Source organism: Hetaerina americana, unplaced genomic scaffold (assembly GCF_022747635.1).
Source record: "Hetaerina americana unplaced genomic scaffold, ioHetAmer1.1.p SCAF_3, whole genome shotgun sequence".
Taxonomy (NCBI): domain Eukaryota; kingdom Metazoa; phylum Arthropoda; class Insecta; order Odonata; family Calopterygidae; genus Hetaerina; species Hetaerina americana.
Genome location: NW_027286874.1, coordinates 81,627,716 through 81,634,143, shown reverse-complemented (window position 1 = coordinate 81,634,143; position 6,428 = coordinate 81,627,716).

The following is a 6,428-nucleotide window of genomic DNA, read 5'->3' as shown; positions in this document are numbered from 1 at the left end:
TTGACCACGGAGCCATTTTTTCAAGTTTGCGAAAAGAATAATCTGAGGGGGCTAAATCTGGTGAATATGGTACATGAGGTAGCAATTCTAACTTTACTTAATGATTTTTGGCCATTGCAACAATGGATTGTGTTGATGAAACAACACTTCCTTCTTAGCCAAATGCGGCTGCTTGAGCTTGATTTCCTCACTCAAACTTTGCAATAAGTTCGCATAATACTCACCATTGATAGTTTTTCCTTTTTCAAGATATTAAATGAAAATTATCCCACCTGCATCCCAAAAAACCAATGCCCTGACCTTGCCTGCAGATGAAAGGTCTCCGCCTTCCTTGGAGACGGTTCTCCCTTTTGAATGATTTGTTCTTTTGTCTCGGGTGTGAAGTAATGGACCCATGTTACATCCATGGTTATCAAACGGTTATGAAAAATTCTGCTTTGTTGCGGTGTAACTTTGCTTAACACTCAATTGAAACATCTTCACGGCACTGGTTTTGCTCGAGTGTGAGCACCCATCTTGCACACAGCTTTCTCATGTCCAAATTTTCAGTTAATATGCAATGTACTGCACTTTTTGAAATGCCTACTAAGTATGTCTGCTGGCTTGCGCACTTTCAGTCGATGATCATCCAGTATCACTTCGTGGATTTTCTTCACCATTTCTGGAGTTGTCACCTCATTTGGTCAAACTATGCAATGCTCCTCTTGACAGCTCATACGGCCTCATTTAAACTCTGATACCCAATATTTTACTGTTGTAAATGAAGGTGTAGACTCACCCAGAGTTTTCAGTTCAGCTTTTATATTGGTTGGGCTGAGGCCTTTCAAATAAAAGTATTGTATCACATAGCGATGACAGATTTTCTCTGTTTTCCCGAATCCACTGAAAACGTTCACTATTGATGGCTGCCAAACAAATACTAAACAATGTGGTGTCTTCAAACTTGAAGCATATTCTTAATAGATTGCGTACTTTCTAATATAGTGATATTTTTCAAGAAACTACGGCCAGCTCTAGGTCAGGCCGGGTACTTCTGGGCCTTCCCAAGTACATCTTACCAAAAGTGGAATGTAGCAGTATGTGAGGACTATAAGTTAAATTCCACTCATCAGATATATTTTGGATCAAGAAAGGATTGAGAAGAGAGTAAAAAATTGCTGGAGAGGTCAGTTTGGGAATGTGTATGCATGATGTTCCTAGTACTAAATATTTAGTGCTTCAAGATTACAGTACGTACTAATTAGGCAATTTCCCATTTCATTTGCAAACTAAAAGTCAAAAGAGAATGTAAAGCAATAACATAATTTTTATAATCATTGGTGACCAAAGGTAGGAAGTTCTAATCTTATTCATCAGTATTCAAAGATTGGTCATTTGCATCCCTCTATTCCTTTTCTAATGCTAACTCCTGGTTGCGATTCCATCTAAAAGAAATGAAATTACCGCAATCCAAGAAATCAATTTTTATTTTCTACTTCCTCAGCCATAGTTCCAGCCTTGTGTGAAAATATTTGTGGAATTGCAGTGTTTTTTTGTCTGTATGATGGAAAAAATCCACAAAGCAATTGCAGATCCATATCTTTCATATAAAACCCTTCATTACTTGCCCTTCATGAGTCCTTTGATCCTCGAACAGCCTTCTCCTCTAGTGAGGCCCAAAGAAATTCATTGGTTCAAGGTGTTCCCAGGCATCAGGTTCCTTTTCTTATCATGATCAATATTATATTTTGCTATTTTATTCCTGTTTATACTTTACAGAAACTACCTCCAGCTACAGGTTTCTGAGTCCTCTTGATTTTCTCCTACCTGTTTTTCCAATGACCATGTCTCTGATTCATATTCTTCATTCAATACTATACAGGTTCTAATGTAGTGCTTTCTTGTAGATCAGTTTGTTTTCAATGAGTATAGTAGTTGCCTCTTTGGGAGATGCTTTCTTAGCTTGAGCTAATTTTACCTGAAGTAACCTTGAGGATTATACAGGTACACGATTTCCTTGTCACATATTATGCAACTTCTGAGATGAAAGATTCACTGATGAGGTGAAAGATTCACTTGCTCTTATTTCTCTCCTGGTAATGTAGTGCCTACACACGTCTTTCTTCCACATAGTAAAAAGTTTATTCTTCTTTTTGTTTAATTTTGCATTATATCCCTGAATTATTTGATTCATTGTATTCAATGGTGATTACAGATCCTCTGGATTATCTCATCTCATTGCGACGTTATTTGTGAATGGTACATGTTAATTTCTTTATTGTTCTTGTGAATTCCTGAAGGCAAATTTCCTTTAGCTTATTGTATTGCCTGTTCCAAGTATGCATTTGTTGAATAGAGCTGGTGATAGATTTCATCTTTCTTATACCTCTTTATCTCTTTTCAGTTTAATTTTCTTTTATTTTCCATTCATATTACAGTAGCGTAGAGTATTTTGGTTGGTGTTTTATACTGCTGTCAAGGTAATCCATGGCAAGTGTGTCCGGCAATTTAAACATTTTGTCCCACTCAGCATGGTCAAAGGCCTTCACCAAGTCTACAAATGTAAATTTCAGTAGCTTGTTGTTACAAATCAATTGTTGTCAGTGTCCTCACACATTACTTTCTCATTGACGTATGATTCTTGATTACAATTTGGTTTTTTGAGAGATGGTCTTCTTTTTTCCCTCTGTTGCTTAGCTGAGTATTGATTTTAGTATATCAGACATGTGATACTAGACTCCAGGTTCCTCACATTTGTTGATCATCATTTGCTTAGGTATTGCAAGTATTAAACTCAAAGTTCTTCCCCTAATTTACTTTTCTTTAATTATTTTAAACAGACTTCCTTGGTTTTTCTTTCAATTGCTATGATCATTTCTCCACTGATTTTGTCCACTCTGGGGCTTTAAAAATCATCAATATTTTTATTTAATCTGTTTCCCATGTCTTCATCTTAATTAGCATATTCTATACTCATTCCTGTTGTAGTCTTTTCTTTTTCATTATGTTGTTTTTCCCTCTTCCATTGGCAGCAGCATTAATTCCACTCTTCCTTTGCATTGTTAGAGTTTCATGCAACTTGTTTTTATAACTTCTTTAGTAGAGCTTCTTTCCTCTTCATTTTTTGGCTTCTTTCTGCTGTTTTTCATTGTGCCCTTCTTATCATTCTGCCTTCCTTCTGTACTGACTTCATTTCCCATAGTATTTTTCATCAATAGGCATTAAGAATCTTCATATCATATGTTTTTCCTCCACAGTTTCCATGTTCCATCATGATTTCTGTTTGACCCTCTTCATCTTTTGACATTTAAGTTTGTAATCCATGCCCCTTTGTCTTTGGTCATTATTTATAAACGAGTCCAGGGATAACTCATGTTTCATTTCTATATTCAAGTCTCACAAGAATGTTGTCAATTTGATATCTGGCTCTGTCCTCTGGCATCTTCCATAGATATCTTCTACGTTGATTTTGCATGTAGTGTATGTTCACTTCTACCATACTCCTTTCATGCAGAACTATTCTAGCTTATCTCCTGTGATATGTTATTTTTTGGTCCAAATAGTACCATTCCACTTGACAAATTGTCCCCCCTGCCCCCTGCATTCCTGTCTACCATATTTAATAAGGTTTTTTTTTCCTTTAACTACATGTATGCTGAGGACTTCTTTCAGTTAATATATCTCTTCCGTTTCCTCAACTGTGTAAGTGGATGTCAGCATTTAGACTTGGAGTGTCGCTTTGCCTATAGGTATGCTTTCTAGATCCATCATCTGAATCCCTAAATATACTTCTGAAGTGCCTTTACTCTTTTTCTTAAATGTCATTACTATTTAATCTTCTTGGTAATCTCCCAAGTATATCACTCTGTATCAGCCACTTCAGAAGCCACCGTCCCACTTAACTTCACTGAGTCCTAGTATATCTAATTCCAACCTAGTTGTCTCGAGTATTGCATTTTTCAGCTTCTTAGTCACTCGTAGTAATGTTAGGTTCCATATTCCTACCTTACATTTATCCACTTTAATTGAGCCCGGGACTACAGCTTCACAGTCTGATTCCCTGCCACTTCATAAAATTTACCATCTGGCCAAAGGGTTCCACCAGTCAGGCCATTGCTCTGGTAGTGTAAAAGCAAATCAACAGTATACAGTCTGTGATTCTCTAATCCTGATTTTTACTCGTGTATTTTGTTTTTCGTGGAAAAACTCCCACTATAATACTATGTTAGTTGGTTACTACCTAGAATTAAGGTAAGTAATTTTCAAATCAGTGTACATATATCTGCACCCAATTTGATGATTATCGTTACTTTCAACTGAGAATTTCATTCCAAGTACTTTAATTTCTTAAGCTGAGGTGAAATTTTAAAATAAATACCCAGAAAATTATTTTAATTATTTTGCTTAATACGTACGAATATATTTATGCAATGAGTTTTGCGGAAAAATGTGCTGGGCTACTATGTGTAGGGCCCAGGTTTGACTCCAGGTACCCTCAGTCTCAACCAAGATATGATCTTTCTGGTACCAGATCTTCCTGGGAAAACCCTGGTTGGAAAAGAATTGATTCCCTGACTACAATGTGTGAATTTCACCCTTAAGGGCTCTGCCCAAGGTGAGCTCTACCCTTACCTATCCAGCAAATCTTTAGGTATTCAAATATTTCAAAGTACTAGGGACAGTCAAATGAAAACCTGCACTCACTAAAACAGCCAGCAAGAACATAATCCAACGACTACATGCACCTTAGAGGTGTCACTATAGTTCTACTACAGCAATGGCAGTATTGATATGTAGCAACAGTTTTGCCACCTTTCATGCCCACTCTGTTATGCTGGGTGTTCGGTTTTCATTTGACTGCCCCCCCAATATATATATTTATATATATATATATATATATATATATAAAGCTTTTTTCCTATAACAATGGTGGGTGTAGATGTGTGTTGTGTATTTTTAGGAAGTAATAATTGAGTTAATACATTTTTGCAAGGTTTAACTTTAACTCATACCTTCAGAGATACCTACATGTATCACTCTGTGAGTGGGTAAGCCTATCGACATTGATTTATTTTTATCCGAAATACTCATTTGCTTAAATGTAAAATTTCAAAATATCTTTGAATTGATAATATTACATCAAATTATATTTGATTCCCCACTTCCTTCTTATTGTGATGCTGGAGAATACCTGCATCCTAATTTACAATTCCAATTGCAGTAATGATGACTCAATGCAAGTAGGGGTTCATCTTACCTTTGAGCTGCGATAGCCTTGCACACATTTCCTCTCCTTATAATTAGAAGAATGTATAACTGCTTGAATGTATGCTAATAATGGGAAGGTTTTATATACAGCGTAAAATTTTTTTGAGCGGAGAATTTCCTATCATCTGTTTTTGAATGGGTAAATGTATATGCTTCCACAAAGCTACTGTATTCAAATGAGACCGTCAGAACTGAGAGGTGTTGGATAAAATATTCTCCTTTTGGTCTTGGCTTCACTATTGAACTATGAGATATAAAAAAGCTTTGCAATATAGCAAAAAAAATTCAGGAATACACGTATATTCTGTTGAACAAGAGCAGGGAAAATATGCAAAGGTTTCGTTATTCACATTGAACAGAATATCAATAATTTTTTCCATTACATCTTCAAAAGTTTCTTCCATTGCTGCGTAGTATTATGACAATTCTGAGCACACGCCATGAATGATAAATTCATCTTATTTAGTCTGCTCAAGGGACTTAAGAAAGTATGGAGCCTACTAAGAATCACCATAAGATGTCTCTCTCCCATTCAGAACCAGGGATCTCCAAAACCTTAGGAGCTATAGCATGCTACTGGTTCAATGATAGCCTGGAAATATCAAGCTTTAATCACACTGCTCTTGTGGTAACTAATCTGTTGTGCTAGCTCTCCCTTCCACCCCAATTGGCTGCATATACTGACAATAGCCATGCATGCAGCAGGCTGGCTCAAGGCAGCCAATGGATTATCACACTCACTGCTTACCTCTACTCCTGGGAAACATACCATATGGACATTAACGCACTGAAGAGAGCTCAACACATTATAGTTCTTGACTTAAGTACTTCAAGTTTTTATCATTTTAAAGAGTATCAAATCCTATTTATGCATTGGAGAATTAATTTTGGAAATAACGTATTTTTTGTAGAATTTAGCAAAAATTTGTGTAAGCTGAGCCGTGCAGCCTTGGATACTCACATCTGCCAATTGTTGATTCATGGAGTCCAATGTTCAGTTAATTTTGTGGAGCTCATGTTTTAGCTAGCATTAGAGTAACAGCATTTCTCATAAATCATATGAATAGTTGAAATCTCTTAATGTTGCACTAAAGAGCCTGAATAATCTGTAGCATGTGTGTAGTGTAAAAAGGAAACTGCTAGCATTGGCTTTATTGCTGCTATGAAGGCCTTATTTGACT